The sequence below is a fragment of the Heptranchias perlo genome, chromosome 24 (assembly GCF_035084215.1).
Source record: "Heptranchias perlo isolate sHepPer1 chromosome 24, sHepPer1.hap1, whole genome shotgun sequence".
NCBI classification, from domain to species: domain Eukaryota; kingdom Metazoa; phylum Chordata; class Chondrichthyes; order Hexanchiformes; family Hexanchidae; genus Heptranchias; species Heptranchias perlo.
The window spans coordinates 47,652,716-47,677,176 of record NC_090348.1 but is presented as its reverse complement, the minus strand read 5'-3'; the positions used below and the strand labels follow the sequence as shown (position 1 = coordinate 47,677,176).

At 46.7% G+C, this 24,461-nt stretch overlaps 1 protein-coding gene across 7 annotated transcripts in view; it reads left to right on the top strand.

Moving 5' to 3' along the window:
- shank3a (SH3 and multiple ankyrin repeat domains 3a) overlaps nucleotides 1-24,461 on the top strand; it is a 777,353-nt gene that overhangs the window by 106,884 nt on the left and 646,008 nt on the right. Inside the window, exon 1 of one of the 7 annotated variants that reach the window (XM_068005244.1) lies at nucleotides 21,009-21,101. The exons of the other annotated variants lie outside the window; for them this stretch is intronic. The gene's annotated coding sequence lies outside the window, so the exon portion shown is untranslated. Of the gene's footprint in view, nucleotides 1-21,008; nucleotides 21,102-24,461 lie in introns of those variants that run through there. 7 annotated transcript variants of the gene reach the window in all.

Genomic DNA, 24,461 nt, shown 5'->3' with positions numbered 1-24,461 from the left:
ACCAAGGTTAGGTTGCTGCTGCCTAATATGTTAGAGTTCCACATGGAGGAGTGCTACTAATCACAGGGAGATTATTGCTGCCCATGAGGGGGCACAGAATCGATTACCAAAGATGATTCTGAGTTTTAGCAATTTCAATTATGAGGAGAGGTTAAGATGTTGGCTTTGTTTTTTTTTCTTGTACTGGCATTGGGTGGGCTCTCATATTGGCACTGGGTGGGCTACCATACTGGCACCAGGTGGACTACTGTACTGGCACCAGGTGGGCCACCGTACTGGCACTGGGTGGGCTACCGTACTGGCACCGGGTGGGCTACTGTATTTGCACTGGGTGGGTTACTGTACTGGCACTGGGTGGGCTACTGTACTGGCACTGGGTGGGCTACTGTACTGGCACCGGGTGGGCTACCGTACTGGCACCAAGTGGGCTACCGTACTGGCACCGGGTGGGCTACTGTACTGGCACCGGGTGGGCTACTGTACTGGCACCGGGTGGGCTACTGTACTGGCACCGGGTGGGCTACTGTACTGGCACTGGCTGGGTTCTTGTACTGGTATTGGGTAGGCTCTTGTACTGGCTTTGGGTGGGCTCTTGTACTGGCACTGGGTGAGCTACTGTACTGGCACCAGGTGGGCTCTTGTACTGACATTGGGTGGGCTCTTGTACTGGGACTACATGAACTCTTGTACTGGTATCGGGGTGTGCTCTTATGCTGGCACTGGTTGAAGTACGTTTGACAGTTCTAAGATTTGTTCCCAGCACAAACTAGCCATAGTTAGACACAATACTGCACTCAATGGACAGAAAAGACACAAGGGCAACTGGTGCACTAGGGGGGTGCTCTTCTGCAGTTGGATCGAGGTGTATTGTCAGGGTGCTAAAGAGGGGTATTTACTCCATATCTAACCTGGGAGTGTCCCTATGTAGGATTAATGCCCCCTTTATTTGGCCAGGCTTACTGGCCTCCAAGCCCATTTAGGGTTGGGCTTAGTGATGGGCACTGTAGTGAGCCTATCACATCTTTCTCCAAGTACCAAGCGTTAGAAACTAGAACAATGTGCGTTGAACAGCGGGTCGAGAGCAGCGAGAAGAGAAACTGAACCTTGCCGTTTCGGTGGTGAACCAGAAGGGCGGAGCTGGGTTGAGATAGACCTGTTCTCGATGTTCATTTCTAACATTGATGTCCTGAGTCCTGTTAGATAATCATGACCATTGTGTAAAACAACAGCAATCACTAGATCTGAAGCAAGACGTGAGTGTGTGCTTACCTTTTAACTGGTATGTACTGTCACCATTCACCCTATCCGAGCTTGGACATCAGATCCACTAAATGGTTGGGCAACTGAAAGAAAAAAGATGTTTGTGTAAACATTTGTGCTCAATGTACATCTAGTAAAACACGGGGAGCCCATCAAAATATTTACCCACTTAGGAAAGGAATTACTTCAACTTATTTGATTTTTTTCAAAATGAAATATTTACCTTGCAGTTTCCACCCCCGCCATACCAGCATAGCTCACTGAATTTAACACAGAAATAGCAGAATGCATTATATAGCGTCCTGAGGAGCTATTAGTTTCAACGCTCAATGTGAAACTGGACTGAAGAAGGTGAGAAAGCATAGAATTAGACAAGGCCATTCGGCCCACTGAGCCCATTCCTGCCACAGCCCATCTACACGCTACCATATCATGGACTCTACCCACCCATTTAATCTCCACCCACAGCCCATGTACACTGAACACTATCATGGACTCTACCCACCCATTTAATCTCCTACCACAGCCCATGTACACTCTACCCACTCATTTAATCTCCTTCCACAGCCCATGTAAACTCTACTCTAAACTATAGCATGAAATAGTGACAAATCCCCAGGAACCGGTGGTTTCCATCCCAGGGTTTTAAAGGAAGTAGGTGAGCAGATTGCAAATGCCCTAACTATAATCTTTCAAAGTTCTCTAGATTCAGGAACCGTCCCTCTAGATTGGAAAATTGCACATGTCACTCTGCTTTTTAAGAAAGGAGAGGAAGGGAAACCAGGGAATTATAGACCAGTTAGCCTAACATCTGTTGTGGGGAAAATGCTGGAGTCCATAATTAAGGATAGGGTGACTGAACACCTCGAAAATTTTCAGTTAATCAGAGAGGGCCAGAATCGATTTGTGAAAGGTAGGTCGTGCCTGACAAACCTGATTGAATTTTTTGAAGAGGTGACTTTTTTTATTCGTTCATGGGATGTGGGCGTCACTGGCGAGGCCGGCATTTATTGCCTATCCCTAATTGCCCTTGAGAAGGTGGTGGTGAGCCGCCTTCTTGAACCGTTGCAGTCCGTGTGGTGAAGGTTCTCCCACAGTGCTGTTAGGAAGGGAGTTCCAGGATTTTGACCCAGCGACAATGAAGGAACGGCGATATATTTCCAAGTCGGGATGGTGAGTGACTTGGAGGGGAACGTGCAGGTGGTGTTGTTCCCATGTACCTACTGCTCTTGTCCTTCTAGGTTGTAGAGGTCGCGGGTTTGGGAGGTGCTGTTGAAGAAGCCTTGGCGAGTTGCTGCAGTGCATCCTGTGGATGGTACACACTGCAGCCAGAGTGCACCGGTGGTGAAGGGAGTGAATGTTTAGGGTGGTGGATGGGGTGCCAATCACGCGGGCTGCTTTGTCCTGGATGGTGTCGAGCTTCTTGAGTGTTGTTGGAGCTGCACTCATCCAAGCAAGTGGAGAGTATTCCATCACACTGCTGACTTGTGCCTTGTAGATGGTGGAAAGGCTTTGGGGAGTCAGGAGGTGAGGCACTTGCCGCAGAATACCCAGCCTCTGACCTGCTCTTGTAGCCACAGTATTTATATGGCTGGTCCAGTTATGTTTCTGGTCAATGGTGACCCCCAACATGTTGATGGTGGGGGATTCGGCCATGGTAATGCCGTTGAATGTCAAGGGGAGGTGGTTAGACTCTCTCTTGTTGGAGATGGTCATTGCCTGGCACTTGTCTGGCGCGAATGTTACTTGCTACTTATGAGCCCAAGCCTGGATATTGTCCAGGTTTTGCTGCATGCGGGCTCGGACTGCTTCATTATTTGAGGGGTTGCGAATGGAACTGAACACTGTGCAATCATCAGCAAACATCCCCATTTCTGACCTTATGATGGAGGGAAGGTCATTGATGAAGCAGCTGAAGATGGTTGGGCCTAGGACACTGCCCTGAGGAACTCCTGAAGCAATGCCCTGGGGCTGAGATGATTGGCCTAAGTAGTGGACAGGGGAATGTCAATGGATGTTATTTATATGGACTTCCAGAAGGCATTTGATAAAGTCCCACATATCAAACTAAGATAGAAGCCCAAGAAATCGATGGAAAAGTACGGACTTGGTTAGGAAGTTGGCTGAGCGACAGAGTGTAGGGATAATGGGTAGGTACTCACATTGGCAGGATGTGACTAGTGGAGTCCTGCAGGGATCTGTCTTGGGGCCTCAATTATCACAATATTTATTAACGACTTAGATGAAGGCATAGAAAGTCTCATATCTGAGTTTGCTGATGACATAAAGATTGGTGGCATTATAAGCAGTGTAGATGAAAACATAAAATTAAAAAAGGATATTGATAGATTAGGTGAATGGGCAAAACTGTAGCAAATGGAATTCAATGTAGGCAAATGTGAGGTCATCCACTTTGGACCAAAAAAGGATAGAACAGGGTACTTTCTAAATGGTAAAAAGTTAAAAACAGTGGATGTCCAAAGGGACTTAGGGGTTCAGGTACATAGATCATTGAAGTGTCATGAACAGGTGCAGAAAATAATCAAGAAGGCAAATGGAATGCTAGCCTTTATATCTAGAGGACTAGAGTAAGGGGGCAGAAGTTATGCTGCAGCAATACAAAACCCTGGTTAGACCGCACCTGGAGTACTGTGAGCAGTTCTGGGCACCTCACCTTCGGAAGGACATATTGGCCTTGGAGGGAGTGCAGCGTAGGTTTACTAGAATGATACCCGGACTTCAAGGGTTAAGTTACGAGGAGAGATTACACAAATTGGGGTTGTATTCTCCAGAGTTTCGAAGGTTAAGGGGTGATCTGATCGAAGTTTATAAGATATTAAGGGGAACAGATAGGGTGGATAGAGAGAAACTATTTCCGTTGGTTGGGGATTCTAGGAGTAGGGGGCACAGTCCAAAAATTAGAGCCAGACCTTTCAGGAGTGAGATTAGAAAACACTTCTACACACATGCTAGCTCAATTGCTAATTTTAAATCTGAGATAGATAGCTTTTTGGCAACCAAAGGTATTAAGGGATATGGGCCAAAGGCAGGTATATGCAGTTCGATCGCAGATCAGCCATGATCTTATCAAATGGCGGAGCGGGCTCGAGGGGCTGAATGGCCTACTCCTGTTCCTATGTTCCTATCATGAACCACCCATTTAATCTCCTGCCACAGCCCACCTACACTCTACCCATCTATTTAAGCTTCTACCACAGCCCATGTACACTCTACCCTATCATGCAAAAACAATGGGGCGGAAATAGTAGGGGATTTCAACTACCCCAATATTAACTGGGATACAATCAGTGCAAAACATATAGAGGGCACAGAATTCTTCAATTACATTCAGGAGAACTTTTTTAACTAGTACGTAGCAAGCCCAACAAAGTTGGTGGGGCGGGGGGGGGGGGGCGGGCGTAGTCCTGGATTTAGTTTTAGGGAATGAAGCTGGGCAGATGGAAGGGGTATCAATGGGAGAGCATTTTGGTGGTAGAGATCATAATTCAGTTAGGTTTAGCATTGTTATGGAAAAGGACAGAGATAGAACAGTGGACTGGAAACAGCTACTTGAAGGTGAATCAGTGTCAGAGCAGTGGAAGGCATTCAAAGGGGAGATTCAAGGGGTTCAGAGTAAACATGTTCCCACAAAGAAAAAGGGTGGGATTCCCAAATCTAGAGCACCCTGGATGACAAGGAGCATACAGGGTAAGATAAAGCAAAAAAGGGAAGTTTATGTCAGAATCCGAGAACTCAATACTGCAGAAAGCCTAGAGGAGTACAGAAAGTGCATGAAATTAAAAAGGAAATTGGGAAAGCAAAGAGAGGGCATGAAAAAATACTGGCAAAAAAAATTAAGGAAAACCCAAAAATGTTTTATAAATACATAAAGAGCAAAAGGATAATTATGGAAAGAGTAGGGCCTATTGAAGACCAAAAAGGTAACCTATGTGTGGAGGTGGAGGATGTGGCTATGGTTCTTAATGAATACTTTGCGTCTGTCTTCACAAAAGAGGGGGACGATGCAGAGATTGTAGTTAAGGAGGAGGAGTGTGAAATATTGGATGGGATAAACATGGTGAGAGAAGAAGCATTAAGGGTTTAGCATCTTTGAAAGTAGATAAATCACCAGGCCCGGATGAAATGTATCCCAGACTACTAAGAGAAGCAAGGGAGGAAATAGCGGAGGTTCTGACCATCATTTTCCAATCTTCCCTGGATACAGGCGTGGTGCCGGAGGATTAGAGGACTGCTAATGTTGTACCGTTGTTTAAAAAGGGAGAAAGAGATAGACCGAGTAATTATAGGCCAGTCAGTCTAATCTCGATGGTGGGCAAATTATTGGAATCAATTCTGAGGGACGGCATAAATGGTCATTTAGAAAGAGATGGGTTAATCAAGGACAGTCAGCATGGATTTGTTAAGGGAAGATTGTGTCTGACTAACTTGAATGAATTTTTTGAGCAGGTAACAAGGAGAGTCGATGAGGGTAACATGTTTGATGTAGTGTACATGGATTTTAGCAAGGCTTTTGACAAGGTCCCACATGGCAGACTGGTCAAAAAAGTAAAAGCTCATGGGATCCAAGGGAAAGTGGCAAGTTGGATCCAAAATTGGCTCAGTGACAGGAAGCAAAGGGTAATGGTTGACGGGTGTTTTTGCGACTGGAAGGCTGTTTCCAGTGGGGTCCCGCAAGGCTCAGTACCAGGTCCCTTGCTTTTTGTGGTATGTATTAATGATTTGGACTTGAATGTGGGGAGCTTGATCAAGAAGTTTGCAGATGATACAAAAATTGGCTGTGTGGTTGATAGTGAGGAGGAAAGCTGTAGACTGCAGGAAGATATCAATGGACTGGTCAGATGGGCAGAAAAGTGGCAAATGGAATTCAATTCAGAGAAGTGTGAGGTAATGCATTTGGGGAGGACAAACAAGGCAAGGGAATACACAATAAATGGGAGGATACTGAGAGATGTAGAGGAACAAAGGGACCTTGGAGTGCATGTCCACAGATCCCTGAAGGTAACAGGACAGGTAGATAAGGTGGTTAAAAAGGCATACGGGATACTTTCCTTTATTAGCCTAGGCATAGAATATAAGAGCAGGGAGGCTATGCTGGAACTGTATAAAACATTGGTTCGGCCACAATTAGAGTACTGCGTACAGTTCTAGTCACCACATTATAGGAAAGATGTGATTGCACTGGAGAGGGTGCAGAGGAGACTTATGAGGATGTTGCCAGGAGTGAAGAATTTTAGCTATGAGGAAAGTTTGGATAGGCTGGGGTTGTTTTCTTTGGAACAAAGGAGGCTGAGAGGCGATCTAATTGAGGTATGTAAAATTATGAGGGGCCTAGATAGAATGGATAGGGAGGACCTATTTCCCTTAGCAGAGGGGTCAGTAACCAGGAGGCATAGATTTAAAGTAATTGGCAGAAGGATTAGAGGGGAGCTGAGGAGAATTTTTTTACCCAGAGGGTAGGGGGTCTAGAACTCACTGCCTGAAAGGGTGGTAGAGGCAGAAACCCTCAACTCATTTAAAAAGTACTTAGATGTGCACTTGAAGTGCCGTAACCTACAGGGCTACGGACCAACTGCTGGAAAATGGGATTAAACTGGATAGCTCTTTTTCGGCCAGCACGGACACGACGGGCCAAATGGCCTCCTTCTGTGCCATAAATTTCTATGATTCTATGACTCTTCCCACCCAAGTAATCTCCTTCCACAGCCCAAATACACTCTATCCTATCATGTATTCTACCCACCCATTTAAGCTCCTGCCACAGCCCATGTACATTCTACCCTTTCATGGACCCTACGCACGCATTTAATCTCCCACAGAACATGTACACTCTTGATCCTATCATGGACTCGACCCACCCATTAAATGTTCTTTCGCAGCAACTGCACACTTTACCCAATCTTGGACTTGACTCACCCATTTAATCTCCTTTCACAGCCCCTATACGCTCTTCCCACCCGTGGGCTCTACCCACCCATTTAATCTCCTCTCACAAGCCATGTACATTTTATCCTACTGTACTGAACCTGCCATGGGAATGATTGTTCGGACAGTGTAGAGGGAGCTGTACTCTGTATCTAACCTGTGCTGTACCTGCCCTGGGAGTGTTTGATGGGACAGTGTAGAGGGAGCTTTACTCTGTATCTAACCCGTGCTGTACCTGCCCTGGGAGTGTTTGATGGGACAGTGTAGAGGGAGCTTTACTCTATATCTAACCCGTGCTGTACCTGCCCTGTGTACAGACTGTGGGTGGTTGAGAGCAGTAGCTAATAACCAGCTAAAGTCTAAGCTAAGCATGATGACAAGGTTGCTAACACTGCCACAGTGGAATTTTTTTTGTATGGACTGTTTGAAAGCATGTTGCAGTTGTTAGCGCTGAGCGTACAGTCTGGAAACAATTCCAACTGCCAATCGTTCATATTGATTTCTGTGAAATACGAGCTGTGTTTGAATCTGCATTCGTATATCCAGACATCAAACTTTAGATGGGTCTTCGAGAGACCTCAGCATCTGGTATCCTCAGTTACAGACTGACTAGGGGGCTGCTGTGTCTGAGTATAATGCAATCCCAACTCACAAGGGTCTCCTGGTCAGGAGCCACCCTTCACACGATGGCTAGTTCAAGCACTGGGCTATGGGAAACCTCTGACTTGCCCAGTAAGACACCTCGAAATCATAACGGGAGGAAAAACATTCGATAAGGCCTATTATTGGCCGGAGGTAGCGCGATCCACTATTAACCCGTGCACGATGGCCCCTACGCAGGCAGCACGTGAATTTCGAGCTGCCTGCTACTTACCATGATAGCTTTTATCATGCTAGAGCAAGGAAGCCGGAAATGGGGCGTCATCGGCAGCCTGCACCTCTTAAAGTTGCAGGTGCACATTTTAAATAGGACATGCACATTCCACTAGGAGGAGGAAAAGATGGCCAGAAGGATGGCAGGACCGGCGCAAGAGCGGGCCCAACGCTTCTCTGATGATGCACTGGAGGCCCTGGTGGAGGGGGTGGATGAAAGAAGGGCCAACATGTACCCGCAGGCGTGGCAGGAAACCCTCCAGACTGCAGCTCCGCAGGCATTGGGAGGCTGTGACCTAGGAAGTTGACGCCAGGAGCACTGCACCACGCCGAAAGAAGTTCAATGATTTGACATGAGTGGTCAAGGTGAGTGAATGCAAGTGTCATGTGGCACATCCTACCAACTGTACCACTGCTCCACACATCACACCCCCCGTCACCCACCTACCAACAAACACTGCCCATCCATACGCAATGCTGCACTTGGCATGCTGCATCTCACCCGCACATAGTACCACACTTGCAGGCCACACAACCACCACTTATAGCTCACACACACTGGCAGCTATTCGATCATGACAGGCACATCACCCAGTCACCTTGCAGTGTACTCACTGACACACTGCCCTCTTTCTTGCAGGAGAAGGTGGCGCATAACAGCCGGCAGCAGGAAAGACCTGAGGGAGGACGGGCACGTCTACACGTCCTCACCCCCTTGGAGGAGACTGTGCTTCAGATCATTGGCTGGGCCGTCGCTGCAGCCGCGATCACATGCCACGCTGGAGGTCCCGATGAAGGGGGTCTCTGCATATCTCCTTCTCGTTTCCCACATCTCCCTCCTCCCATAACCTTTTCTAACTCACGTGCTGCAGATGCTATCGGCACGCATGTCTTCCTTGCTCCTCTCCCTACTCCACAACTCAACCTGTTTCCCTTTGTCATTGCAGATACCCAAAAACACGTGGGGTGGGGGGGGGGGAGCACTGAAGACATTGCCGCTCGATCTGACACTCGCATCCACCAGCTCAGAGACTGACACTGCGTGTCATTTAGAGGCTAGTTTAGAGGAGGGATCTGCACGTGGTGAGTCACTGAGCACAAGTGCGCAGGAGCCCGGGCGGGGGTGGGGGAACGGATACCCCAGTTGCCAGCTCGCCGGAGGGCGAAGTCGCTCACTAGTTCTGCTTCAGAGGAGTCAGATGAGGACTTCGATGGGCTAGGCTACAGAGGACGGCTGATGGGCATACACCACCAAATGCTTGGGGCACTGGAAAGCCTGCCAGAAAGCCTGCGCACAATGAGAAGGGGCATGGAGGAGTCCAGCTCTAACTTGGCACAGGGCTTTGCGCAGAGCTTGGAGCCCATCCTTTTCAACATGGAATGGGTGGTCATCTCCATCAGCACACCTGTGGAACCCACCATGACGCAGCGCCTAATGGCCGATGTCACAGCTTCCACTGCAGCACAGACTGCAAACTACGGTTGCAGCTCAGACAGCTGCAATGGAAGTTCAGACAGCTGCAATGGAAGTTCAGACTGCTGCAATGGAAGTTCAGACAGCTACAATGGAAGTTCAGACAGCTGCAATGGAAGTTCAGACTGCTGCAGTGGAAGTTCAGACAGCTGCAATGGAAGTTCAGACAGCTGCAGTGGAAGTTCAGACTGCTGCAGTGGAAGTTCAGACAGCTGCAATGGAAGTTCAGACTGCTGCAATGGAAGTTCAGACAGCTGCAGTGGAAGTTCAGACTGCTGCAGTGGAAGTTCAGACTGCTGCAGTGGAAGTTCAGACTGCTGCAATGGAAGTTCAGACAGCTGCAGTGGAAGTTCAGACTGCTACTATCGTGGCTGTGGGGACCACTGTGGAACGGGGCTTCCAGGGCATCACAGCACTCCAGCAATCCGTTCCCCAGCTATCACCAGGATTGCTGAGGCACCGCCCTGGGAGAGTGGCAGTGGCGCCACGGCAGTCAGACCTGCTGACCTCTCTCAGGACAACAGCATTCCTGCTCCCACCCCTGCCACTCCGCCGGTGCCCTTGTTGTTGCCTGTCGGCCAGCCAGGCCAGACTGCTGCAGCCCATGCTGAGATGGTGCAGTCTGAAGCCGGGGCCTTCCGGCCCAGAGCTTCTCGAGGTCATCTTCCAAGGCCATCTGCACGCTCCTCCATTGAAGGCCAGCAGCCTCCACCACCCATGCTCCAGCCACTGGGGATGCTCCTCGTAGGAGCACTAAGATTGGTAAAGGCACACGGACAACAGGCACTAAGGGGATTCACAGGGGTGAATAGTTCTGTTTCCATAAATTGATTTGTTAATTGATAAATGTGACTTTGAATTTGCATTGGATGGTGGTTTTTATTTGTGCGATGAGCTGAGAGGGAAAACAACGTGTGATCAGATGGAGGGCGATTTGATGGTCATATGGGAGTGGACAGGTGGGGAGTGTAGGACTGTTGGTGAGTTGGGGGATGTAGTCGACATTATTGATAGTGGGCACGGTTCGGGCAAGCATGCAGAGCCCTTGCAGACAAGGCGTGTGTTCCCTGTTTTACCTTTGCGTCTTCCTCCACTTCCTCCTTCGGCTCTTCCCCTCCTCCTCCTCAGCCTCTTCCTCCTCCTTCTCCTCAGCCTCTTCCTCCTCAGCCTCCACCTCTGGCTCAGGATCTTCTCCGATCATCGGTGGCAAGGGCTGGTCCCTCATGATGGCGAGGTTGTGCAGCATGCAGCAGACCACCACGAATCTTCCCACCCATTCAGTGGAGTACTAGAGGGCTACTGCAGAACGGTCCAGGCAGCGGAAGCGTTGTTTCAGGAGGCCTATGATGCGCTCCACGACGTTACGTGTGGCAGCATGGCTCTCATTATAGGCCTGCTGTGCATCTGTGCATGGGTTCCTGACCGGAGTCATGAGCCACGGCGTGAGGGGCTAGCCCTTGTCGCCCAGTAGCCAGCCTTTGACTTGCCGAGCTGGGTGAAAGATAGCTAGCTCGTTGGATTGCCGCATAACAAAGGCGTCATGACTGCTCCCAGGGTAGTGGGCATCGACCGCCATGATTTGATGCGTGTGGTCGCACACCAGCTGCACGTTGAGGGAGTGGAAGCCCTTTCGGTTGACGAAGACGGCTGAATTGATATGCGGGGCACGCAGGGCAGTGTGCATGCAGTCAATGGTACCCTGCACCATAGGGAAGCCAGCAATGCGAGCGAATCCCCATGCTTGCTCATTCTGCTTGTCTCTGTCAAGAGGGAAGGTGATGAACCTGTTCCTCATCTCGTACAGTGCGTCTGTGACCTCCCTTATGCAGCAGTGCCCTGCATACTCCGAGATGTTGCACATGTCACCAGCAGAGGTCTGAAATGATCCTGAGCCGTAGAAGTTCAGCACCATGGTTACCTTCACAGCCTCAGGCAATGTTATCCTTGCCCTGCTCTGAGGCCACAGTTGTGGCCACACCAGTTGACAGATCTCCGTCACAGTCGGATGCAATGCTCCTCACCCATGTTGAGGTAAGAGAATTGGTCCTGGAAGGGCCTCATTGGATACGGCTTCCTCCTCCTCCGTCTCCTCGCAGCTTGATCTGGTGTGCATGGCCTCTCTGCATGCTCCCAGTCATGCTCAATGCCCAGCGGGAGCCCTAGCGGACCACCCATGGTTGCCAGGAATGTTGTTCAACCACGGTTGTAACTTTCCGAACCGTAATCCAGCAACTGACCTGCACACCTGCATGGTCCCTTTAAATAGCGCTGGTGGGGGGGTCCTCCACGCCGTCTAAGACATGCTCAGGTGAGCATGGTTACGACCGTGCGTTGAGTTGAGCGTTAAGTCCCAAAATGTGTCTATTACTTTAAATCAGTGTTGCACACTGATTGTATGCATTTTATCCCTACTTTACATGCTTGCGGCGTTCGGTATTTGCGCAAGCGCTATCTCCTATATCAAGATGGCGTCCGCGCACGTCACGCTGGAAACGCTTGGCACTTCGGGAGGCCGCGTAGCCCAATTTCTAGCCCAATATTCTTTACAAGCAAATGACAGAGTTTGGAGCAAGAAGGGTACACAGGGAGGCACGCTTCACCCAAAGAGGGATCAAGTTTGGGAATAAGTTCCCAGGGAAGGACACTGAAGCGGAGAGTGTAAAAGGTGTCAAGATAGCAATGTTAATTGTATGATTTATATCAATGAACGTTAATTGTATTCAGGTGGTGGGTATCAATTGGGGACTCTCTTGTATCCTTTTTATAGGAGAGCTTATCTGGGGCGTGGTGTGTGTATGTAAGAGGAATCTCTATGAATAAAGGAAACATCTAAAGACCAGGCTGTAGTATTCTATCCTTCACCACATGGCTATCCATTTATAACAAGCAATATTATGAGAAGGTGGGGTTGAGGGATATGGCGAGAAGGTGGGTAGGTGGGGTTGAGGGATATGGGGAAAAGGTGGGTCGTTGGGGTTGAAGGATATGGGGAGAAGATGGGTCGGTGGGGTTGAGGGATAAGGGGAGAAGGTGGGGTTGAGGGATATGGAGAAGATGGGTTGGTGGGGTTGAAGGATATGGGGAGAAGATGGGTCGGTGGGGTTGAGGGATAAGGTGGGGTTGAGGGATATGGAGAAGATGGGTTGGTGGGGTTGAAGGATATGGGGAGAAGATGGGTCGGTGGGGTTGAGGGATAAGGGGAGAAGGTGGGGTTGAGGGATATGGAGAAGATGGGTCGGTGGGGTTGAGGGATAAGGGGAGAAGGTGGGGTTGAGGGATATGGAGAAGATGGGTCGGTGGGGTTGAGGGATAAGGGGAGAAGGTGGGGTTGAGGGATATGGAGAAGATGGGTTGGTGGGGTTGAAGGATATGGGGCAAGGAAGGTAAAAGGGATTGAGGAATACGGTGAAGTGGGTAGGTGGGGTTGAAAGAGATGGGAAGAAGGTAGGTTGGCGGGGTTGAGGGATATAGGGAGGTGGGTAGGTGGGGTAGAGGGATACAGGTAGGTGGGGTAGAGGGATATGGGGAGGTGGGAAGGTAGGGTTTAGGGATATGGGGAAGTGGGGCTGAGGGAAATGGGTAGGTGGGGTTGATTTATCAAAAAGGAGCCGGCTTGTTGGGTCTCGATGGCCTATTGCTGACCCTCGATTCTTACACTGTTGTAGCTGCCACTAACATCTAATTGTGAGAAGTGTCCTTGTTACTGTTGTCTCCGGCTGCATCCTGATACGTGGCCCAGGTTACAAATTGAATGCAAGCAGAAAATGAAAAGGGACAGTTGCTTGAACAAGAAAGAAATGAGAGGCAAAAATGTATGTTGGCTGTTGGGTAGAGTGTGATGAGAGAAGATAAATATAGACTAAGATATGGCGGAGCAGGTTGTGTATCTGGACTGCAATATGTGGGAGTTCATGGACATTGAGAATGTCCCGAGTGAACACATCTGCAGTAGATGTCTCCATCTCAGATCTCTCCGACTCAGAGTCATTTAGTTGAAGTGCGAGTTGGAGACACTCCGACACATAAGGGAGGTGGAGGAGTATCTGGACTGTTTGCTCCAGACCTCGGTCACACCTTGTAGAGAGGGACAGGATCAGAACGGGGTTGATGGTGACCGATAGTGTGCAGAGTAAACAGAACCCAAGTGAGATAGAGAACAAAGATCTGCAGAAATTGATCCTATCCAATAGGTACAATGTACTTGCTACCTGTGAGGATAAGGATAAAGACTGTCAGAAGGACAGCCAGAATGCTGACCATGGCACCCTGGAGCAGGAGGCATTCCAAAGGGAGGAGGAGGAAGAGAAGTGTGATGTGGTAGTCGTAGGGGATTCAACAATTCGGGGGACAGATAGCATCTTTTGTAAGCAGGATGGAGAGTCCCACATGGTATGTTGCCTACCTGATGCCAGGGTGAGGGACATCTCGAACTGGCTTGAAAGGATATTGGAGAGGGAGGGGGAGGATCCAGTCGTTGTGGACCATGTTGGGACCAACAACATAGGAAACAGTAGACAAGAGGTCCTGTTCAGAGAGTACCAGGAGCTAAGAGCTAAATTAATAAACAGAACCTCAAGGGTTATAATCTCTATTACTACCTGAGCCACGTGCAAATTGTCGTAGGGATAAGTAGATTAGGGAGGTGAACACGTAGCTGAAGGAGTGGTGTGGGAAAGAGGGGTTCCATTTTATGGGACACTGGCACCAGAACTGGGATAGGAAGGAACTGTACCGTTGGGAAGGGCTCCACCCAAACTGGACTTGGACCAGGGTCCTGGCGGAAAGCATAAATAGGACAGTCACAAAGACTTTAAACTGGTAAATGGGGGGGAGGGCTCAGGTAGAAAAGGTAGTATAAATAATAATTCTAAAACAAACGAAGAGGAAGAGAGAACAGTAATAGTCAGAAATTATGCTTTAGGCACTACAGGTAAAGGGAAAACTAAAAGATGTAAAGTAATTAAATCAGGAGAGAGAAATAAGAAATGTGTGAGAAAAATAACATTAGAGCTGAAGGATAGGTTAGGGTGTGTAGCCCTAATAAGCATTCTTTATGCAAACATACAGAGTAGAAGGAACAAACTGAATGAATTGCAGGCGCAAATTCAACTTAGAGGGTACGACATGGTCGCCATTACTGAGACATGGCTACAAGACGGTCAGGACTGGGAACTGAATATACCAGGTTACAAGGTCTAAAGGAAGGATAGGGAAACTGGTAGAGGGGGAGGAGTAGCCTTAGTGATTAAGGATGAAATTACTTCAATGACAAGAAAGGATATGAGAGGTGAGCAGGCAGTGGAGACTTTATAGGTAGAATTAAGAAATAGAAAAAGATTTAAGACTGTAATGCGAGTTGTGTATAGGCCCCCTGGTAGCAGCTGTGAAGTGGCAGAATGTATAAATGCAGAGATTAGACAAGTATGTAGCAAAGGCAGAGTGGTCTTAATGGGGGATTTTAACTTTCAAATAGATTGGGATAAGCAGACGAGCTCATGTCAGAAAGGTAGCAAATTTCTTGAGTGTGTTCAGGACAGCTTTCTGCAAAAAAAATCCTAGAACCAACAAGGGGGCTGGGCCATATTAGATTTAATGAGTAATGAGCCAGATTTAGTTAACAGCCCAACGGTGCGTGAACATTTATCTAATAGTGATCGTAATATGATCAAGTTCAACGTTTTGTATGAAAGGGAGAAACCCATATCAGCTGCTAGATTCTAAATTTAGGTAAGGCCAACTTCAACGGGATGAGACAAAGACTGTCCACAGTAAACCGGGGCAAATCTGTTAATGGGTAAAACGACAGATGATCAGTGAGAGGTTTTCAAAAAAGAATTTACCGTGATACAGAACCAGTTTATATCCCTAAAGGGCAAGAGCTCTACTTGCCAAAAACAAGAACAGCCATGGATGACAAAAGAGGTAAGGGACAACTTAAAACTAAAAGAAAAAACATACAAAAATGCAAAAAGTAGCACAGATCCTGGCGACTGGGAGAGATACAAAGAACAGCAAAAGGTGACAAAACAAATAGTTAGAGCTACAAAAAGGGAGTATGAAAAGAAACTTACAAGGGATATCAAAATCAACACAAAAAATGTTTACAATTATATTAGGAAACAAAGGGTGGTCAAGAGCAATGTGGGCCCCTTAAAAACTGATAATGGTGATATTGTAAGTGAAAACAAGGAAATGGCGGACATGTTAAATAATTACTTTGCATCAGTATTTACAGTAGAGGAAGAGGATAGCATGCCAGACACCCCAAGGAAACTAATTTTGAATCAGGGACGGGGACTCGCCATAATTAACGTAAGTAAATTAACAGTAATGAAGAAAACAATGGCACTAAAGAATGACAAATCCCCAGGACCAGATGGTTTCCATCCCGGGGTTTTAAAGGAATAGGTGAGAACATAATCTTCCAAAGTTCTCTTGATTCAGGAACTGTTCCTTTAGATTGGAAAATTGCACATGTCACTCCGCTATTTAAGAAAGGCGAGAGAGGGAAACCAGGGAATTATAGACTAGTTAGTCTAACATCTGTTGTCGGGAAATTACTGGAGTCTATAATTAAGGATAGAGTGACTGAACACCTTGAAAATTTTCAGCTGATCAGAGAGAGCCAACATGGATTTGTAAAGTGTAGGTCATGCCTGATGAATTTGATTTTTTGAAGAGGTGTTCAAAGTAGTGGACAGGGGAATGTCTATGGACATTGTTTATATGGACTTCCAGAAGGCATTCGATAAAGTCCCTCATAAGAGACTCTTAGCTAAAGTTGAAGCTCATGGAATTGAGGGCAAATTATTGACCTGTTAGGAAATTGGCTGAGGAGACAGAGTGGAGATAATGGGCAGGTACTCAAATTGGCAGAATGTGACTAGTGGTGTCCCATAGGAATCTGATTCACTATATTCATTAATGATTTAGATGACAGGATAGAGAGCCACATCTCCAAGTTTGCTGATGACACATGGATAGGCAGCGTTGTAAGCAGTGTAGATAGAAGCATCAAATTACACAGAGATATTAATAGATTAAATGAATGGGCAAAACTGTGGCAAATGGATTTCAATGTAGGCAAGTGTGAGGTCACCCACTTTAGACCTGGATCAGAGTACTTTCTAAATGGTGAAAAGCTCAAAACAGTGGAGGTCCAAAGAAACTTAGGGGTCCATGTACATAGATCATTAAAATGTCAGGTACAAAAAATAATCAAAAAGGCTAATGGAATGCTGGCCTTTATATCTAGAGGACCAGAATATGAGGGGGTAGAAGTTATGCTGCAGCTACACAAAGGCCTCGTTAGACCACACCTGGAGCGCTGTGTTCAGTTCTGGGCCCCGCACCTAGGAAGGATATATCGGCCTTGAGGGGAGTGCAGCATAGATTTACTAGCGTGATACCTGGACTCCAAGGGTTAAATTGTGAGGCGAGATTACACAAACTGGGGTTGTATTCCCTGGAATTTAGAAGATTAAGGGGTGATTTGATCAAAGTTTTCAAGATATTTAGGAGAACTGATAGGGTAGATAGAGAGAAACTATTTCCACTGGTTGGGGAGTTTAGGACTAGGAGACTTAGCCTAAAAATTAGAGCCAGGACTTTCAGGAGTGAAGTTAGGAAACATTTCTACACGCAAAGGGTGGTAGAAGTTTGGAACTTCCTTCCGCAAACGGCAGTTGATGCTAGCTCAATTGTTAATTTTAAATCTGAGATTGATAGATTTTTGTTAACCAAAGGTATTAAGGGATATGGGGCTAAGGCGGGTATATGGAGTTAGGTCACAGGTCAGCTATGATCTCAATGAATGGCGTAATAGGCTTGAGGGGCTAAATGGCCTACTCCTGTTCCTATGTTCCAATGTCAAGATGCAGGATCTATATTAACAAGGATCCAGATGCAGTAGAGATTAGAAGGAACTTTCCACGCACAGTATGCAGATATGGAGTTAATGCTGATTCATCCAACTCATTACAAAGAGTTGGATGAATTTCCCGTGTGTTTCAGTGCGGTGGTTCTGGCTTTGTAGAGGGTACAGAGCAGGGAATCTTAGACTGTCTCCGGGATAAGGTACCTCAGCAACGGGAAGCGGCCGCGACAGCTGGGATACTCACTGTGAGAAAAGGGAGATTGGAGGGGGAAGACCTTATTGAAATGACTGTAGAGGTAAAAGATAAAATGAATCCCTAATAAATGAACACAACCACAGACTGTGTAGGGGATGATACAGAGTTCAGCTTGGAAGAGGGAAGATGAACAGACAGTTTAGATTTAACTTTACACAGAGAGTGAGGAATGTGTGGAATGTGTGGCTCAGAGTGACAGTGGAGGGGGCTAGTGTCGGCAAGTTCAAGAGGGAGCCAGATTGATTTTTAGTGAAGGGATGTAAGAGATAGGGTAGCCGATTATCCGGTTGTCATGGTTACTCAAGCTGAAGTGGAATGGGCGATTAGGTAACCGAAAATCGTACGGAGATCTGGCACTCCGGATCTTTGCCAATTTTCTGACCCCGAATGTTCCGGCCCACTCCTGTGAGAAAGCAGGCCAAATTGTTTGATCCGGCAATAAAGCAAACAAGGGGAGGCCATATTTATCTGGAGCAGGCGATATATGTTGTCGGTCCTGGTATTTCCTGGATAATACAGGTACAAGGTGTCACTACTGGTTATAAACGGTATCACCGTCTCTCACTCTCAGTGTCAGTCAGTGAGGGGATGTGTTATAAACAGTATCACTGTCTCTCACTCTCAGTGTCAGTCAGTGAGGGGATGTGTTATAAACAGTATCACCGTCTCTCACTCTCAGTGTCAGTCAGTGGTCTCACACTGTTCCTTTCTGTCTGGTTTAAAGGCCTCGAAGCCTGTGCATGACAATAAGTGGTGGGTTTTCCCTGGTATAATCGGTGTGGTAGATTTATGTAATTGGAGGCATGGAGCTGTGCATTACCTCTTACATTGTGCTGAATGCTTTTATTCTCAATGATGTGATGGTTCTCTGTGAAAGATTTGCCAATAAGACTTGCTCAGAGCTCTCAGAGATAGGAACCTGCTCTGTGACTCCTCACATGACTTTAGTTTGAAGCTGTTCAGGGACCAGTGAGCAGCTTTTGAAGAAAGCTCACCTAACAAGCATTTCCAGACCTGTTTTTCTGCTGATGGTTTCCTCACAAGAGTAACTCATGGATTTTTCATTGTTTGCTTCCTCCTCCCATGGAAAATTTCCTCAGCTCCTCTTCGAAAGGATTTGCTCGTTCTGGGGTAGAGTATCACCCAGTAGTGATCAGCGGATAGTGATCAGGAACCACACAGTAGGGACCACCCGGTAGTGATCAGGGACAACCGGATAGTGATCACCGGATAGTGATCAGGTGCCACTGGATAATGATCAGGTGCCACTGGATAGTGATCAGGTGCCACCGGATAGTGACCACCAGATAGTGATCAGGGACACTGTTCAGGGATCAGTGGATAGTAATCAATGGATAGTGAACAAGGGGATCACCGGAGAGCGATCAGGGGATTGCTCGATAGTGAACAGTGGGATTACTGGATAGTGATTAGGAGTCACTGGATGGTGATCAGGGGATCACTGGATAGTGAACAGGGATCACTGGATAGTGAACAGGGGGATCTCTGGATAGTGAACAGGGGGATTACTGGATAGTGAACAGGGGATCACTGGATAGTGATCAAAGGGATTACTGGATAATGATCGGAGATCACCAGATAGTGAACAGGAGGTTCACCGGATAGTGATCTTTTTCGGTTCATTCTTTGGGTCTCTTTAGGTGAGGTCTCTGTCTCGCGGTCAGGGAATCTGCAACCCTTATTCTCAGGGTCTCTGCATCTCTCTCTCTCTGTGCCATTGCTTTTTCTGCAGGTTGCTGACCAACTTTTTGCAAATACAGATTCTGATGGACAATCCAAGTGACTGGGGAGCGCCTACCAGCAACAGTGAACGTTTTGTTGCCGCCTCCAGCACAGCTCCAGTCGAGACTGTGAAGTGGAAATGGGTCACAACTAATGCAGGCACTAGGACCCCAGGGAATTCTCTCCTGGCAGGTCCAATTCAAGGCATCCTATTGTGCTTCACAATCCTGCTACCAATCCGGTCTCCCCTCAGATAACGGGAATTGTGTGTGGTCTCCATGGTTATGAGGAATGTGAGGAGGTGGTGGGTAGGTTGGATGAGTTATCAAATGGGAGAGAATGAAAAATCAAAGCTGGTTAGAGTCAGCACAGGTTCTCCAAACGGACCTTTGAATCCACACAGCTGCCAGCAGGGGGTCATGTCCCTAGGGGCGAGCAGATAGGGCACAAACTCACAGTGATGGGAGGAGTGAAGTGCAACACAGCAAGGAGGAATCTGTAGTGCACAGAATTCTGTACATCAGTCACATACAGGACGGAATCCAATCGAGGGGCTCGGGGGGTTTATATATAGAATAACGGATACCCGGGAGTGAGTTACAGGCAGGAATCTAATCGAGGGGTTTGGATGGTTTATATATAGTATAACGGATATCTGGGAATGTGTTACATCCTAGAATCTAATTGAGGGGTTTGGGAGGTTTATGTACAGAGTAACGGATACCTGGGTGTGAGTTACTGGCTGGAATCTAATTGAGGGGTTTGGGTGGTTTATATATAGAACAACAGATATTCAGGAGTGAGTTACAGGCTGGAATCTAATCGCGAGGTTCAGGGTGGTTTATATATATAATAACAGATATTCAGGAGTGAGTTACAGGCTGGAATCTGATCAAACGGTTCGGATGATTTATCAATAGAATAACAGATACCGAGAGTGAGTTACAGGCTGGGATATAATTGAGGGGTTTGGGGGGTTTATATATAGAATAACAGATACCCGGGAGTGAGTTACAGGCTGGAATCTAATCGAGGGGTTCGGGGGGTTTATATATAGAATAACAGATACCCGGGAGTGAGTTACAGGCTGGAATCTAATCGAGGGGTTCGGATAATTTATAAATAGAATAACAGATACCCGGGAGTGAGTTACAGGCTGGAATCTAATCGAGGGGTTCGGGGGGTTTGTATATAGAATAACAGATACCCGGGAGTGAGTTACAGACTGGAATCTAATCGAGGGGTTCGGATGATTTATAAATAGAATAACAGATACTCGGGAGTGGGTTACTGGGTGGAATCTAATCGAGGGGTTTGGGTGGTTTATATATGGAGTAACAGATACCTGGGATTGAGTCACAGCCTGGAATCTAATCGAGGGGTTATGGTGGCTGAAAGGTATTGGGACGTGAATACATCCCTTCTTGGATCCTTTTAATCTGATAAATCGAGGAAAGGCACCGAGGGTATGTGCAGAGAAAGACTGCACTGTATGTCATCTCGCCAACCTGAACATTGAGCCAATGCTGTGGGAATTAGAAGTGGAGGGTCGAAGGCCTTGAGATAAGACCATTGGAAGAGAGTTCAATAGCTTGACACAACCTTCACTGCTATTCAAGGACGTAACAAAGCTTTGAAACCGACTGCAAAACCAAGAGATGTTTCTTCCCAAAAAAGTATGTGAGTATTATAGTACAGTATGAGCAAAATGAAAACACAGAGAGCGTGTCAGGGAAAATGAATGAGTGTCCTACTGAGTAGTGTATTCACACTGTCACTGGGTGATAATTTGCGGCAAGGTTGTCAATTAAACAGTGAATGGCAGTAAACCCATTTAAAGGCCATGTTGCGTGCTCTTGGGAAATTCCGGCATGTCTGAGATTTTACTGAACAAAATCCTGAGTTATTGATTATCTGATGTGCCAATGTCCCTTTTGGGGTTCAAGCGTGTATGGTAAAGGGCACAGACTGAACCAGAGTGTTTAAAAATGATCTTGGGCACTGCTAAAATCTCGAGAAGGTGTCTTCACATTCATTACTGCAGTTAGATCCCTTTACTGTGTGATTAATGGGGTCATTGTGGCTCTCTTGAGGGGAGGGGGATTTGTGAAGGTCTCAGTGTTTTTGTTAGTGGAGCATTACTTAGTGATCCCATTGATGGAGGATTCATTAGGAGTCTCATTATGCGATTTTAAATGTCTCAATGGAGGATTATTGGGGATTCCATCAATTGGGCCTCATTAGTGGAATTGTTTTGAGGGTCCCTAATTTAGTCTCATTGGTTTTATTAATGGGAGATTAAATAATGAGGGATTATTTGCGGTCTCAATGGTGGATTAGTGGGGAATTTCATTCATGTTGTCTCAGTCCTCTCATTAATGGGGAATCAACGCTCCCAGTAATGGGTAATGGGTGAGGATTGTGGTTATTGGTAGGATTAGTAAGATCTTTGTTAATTGATGGACAATGTGGCCTCAAAGTCATTTGTGGGGTCTTAATAGTGATGGGTGAGGGGGCATGAGACCACCTCATAATCACAGCTGATTGAGGGATAAATGTAAGGAATCTTACAACACCAGATTATAGTCCAACAGTTTTATTTTAAAATCACAAGCTTTCGGAGATTATCCCCTTCGTCACCTGACGAAGGAGATAATCTCCAAAAGCTTGTGATTTTAAAATAAAACTGTTGGACTATAACCTGGTGTTGTAAGATTCCTTACATTTGTCCACCCCAGTCCATCACCGGCATCTCCACATCATGGTTGAGGGATATGGAGAGGAGGTGGGTAGGTGGGGTTGAGGGGTACGGAGAGAAGGTGGGATTGAGGGGTATGGAGAGAAGGTGGGATTGAGGGGTATGGAGAGAAGGTGGGATTGAGGGGTATGGAGAGAAGGTGGGATTGAGGGGTATGGAGAGAAGGTGGGGTTGAGGGGTACGGAGAGAAGGTGGGATTGAGGGGTATGGAGAGAAGGTGGGATTGAGGGGTATGGAGAGAAGGTGGGATTGAGGGGTATGGAGAGAAGGTGGGATTGAGGGGTATGGAGAGAAGGTGGGATTGAGGGGTATGGAGAGAAGGTGGGGTTGAAGGATATGGTAAGCTCTATCAAAAAGATGGACTAGTTCAGCTTACTGGAAGTTCCTGTTCCTAACAACACTCACTGATTGATATTCATTGCCCCTCTGCTCTTTCTGGGTGCTGCTGTACAGGTAAATAGCATTTCTAAGTGGTCATTATCAATGATTCCCAGCCATGAACAAATCATGTTTGACAAATCTATTAGAGTATTTTGAAGGTGTAACTAGCAGGATAGATAAGGGGGAATCAGTGGATGTAGTATATTTGGAGTTTCAAAAGGCATTCAATAAGTTGCCACACAAGAGGTTGTTGAACAATATTAGGGCTCATGGGATTGGCAATAATATATTAGCATGGATTGAGGATTAGTTAACGGACAGAAAACAGAGAGTAGGAATAAACGGGACATTTTCAGGTTGGCAGGCTGTAATTAGTGGGGTGCCGCAAGGATCAGTGCTTGGGCCTCAGCTACTTACAGTATATATTAATGACTTAGATGAAGGGACCAAATGCAATGTATCCAAGTTTGCTGATGATACAAAGCCAGGTGGGAAACTAAGTTGTGAGGAGGATGCATAGAGGCTACAAAGGGATATAGACAGGTTAAGTGAGTGGGCAAGAAGGTGGCAGATGGAGTGTAATGTGAGGAAATGTGAAATTATCCACTTTGGTAGGAAGAATAGAAAAGCAGAATATTTTTTAAAAGGTGGTATTCAAAGGGACCTGTGTGTCTTTGTACACGAATCATAGAAAATTAACATGCAGGTACAGCAAGCAATTAGGAAGGCAAATGGTAAGTTAGCCTTTATTGCAAGGGGGTTGGAGTATAAGGCTAAGGAAGTCTTGCTATATAGGGCTTTGGTAAGACCATACCTGGAGTACTGCGTACAGTTTTGGTCTCCTTATCTAAGGAAGGATATACTTGCCTTAGAGGCCGTGCAATGAAGGTTCACTAGATTGACTACTGGGATGAGTGAGTTGTCCTATGAAGAGAGATTGAGTAGAATGGGCCTATATTCTCTGGAGTTTAGAAGAATGAAATGTATAAAATTCTAAGAGGGCATGACAGGGTAGATGCTGAAAAGCTGTTTCCTCTGGTGGGAAAGTCGAGAACTAAGAATCATAGTTGCAGGATAAGGGGTCAGCCATTTAGGACTGAGATGAGGAATATTTTCTTCACTCAGAGGGTTGTGAATCTTTGGGCTATATTGCTACAGGCATCAAAAGAGGCATCCAGCTGGGTGTAAGTGGAGTCAGCAGCATTTAGTGAAGAGTAAACTGGCGCCAACAGGAACTTTCCTCCCCCGGAGTGACTATGGACAACGCTGCCAATCTACGTCACAATGACTAAAGACACCAGCTTAGGGGTTAGTGGTTCAGGTTAGAAACCGCCTGTTTTTAAATTATTATTGACAACGTGATAGCAGAGACCTCTATCGACAACACCATTGTCACTAGACACGTCATTTAAAAAGATGTACCTTTTTTGGTGGCGGCCTGCACCGACCGGTGCCTTTAAGGCCTGCCAGTTGGCCGCTAGTAGACCAGGTTTTCTTGACAGCAGCCTCTTTTGATGCCTGTACCAATATGGCGGGTCTCCAGCTCAGAATGCGCACGCCCCCCACCATAATGGATGCTTTAGCTGCCCGTTTCACACCCGTCATCGAATCTCTGCCCACAGTTCTTTAAAACCAGGCCTGCAGGTGGATAAGATCAGGTTGGATTTAAACCTGGGATCCAATTTGAAAGGATACTGTCTAATTCATTTGGCCAACCATCTTAGAAATGAATTGCCCCAAAAGTACGTGACAGAGACTTCTTGATGCTGAAACATTAAAGCCTGCATTTGTTCAACGTGTCACAGGAAGAACAAAAATAAATACAAATTCCTTTTGCGCCACTCCAGGTAGATAAAATGAGCATGAATTCTTGAACATAATGTAATATTAACGATCG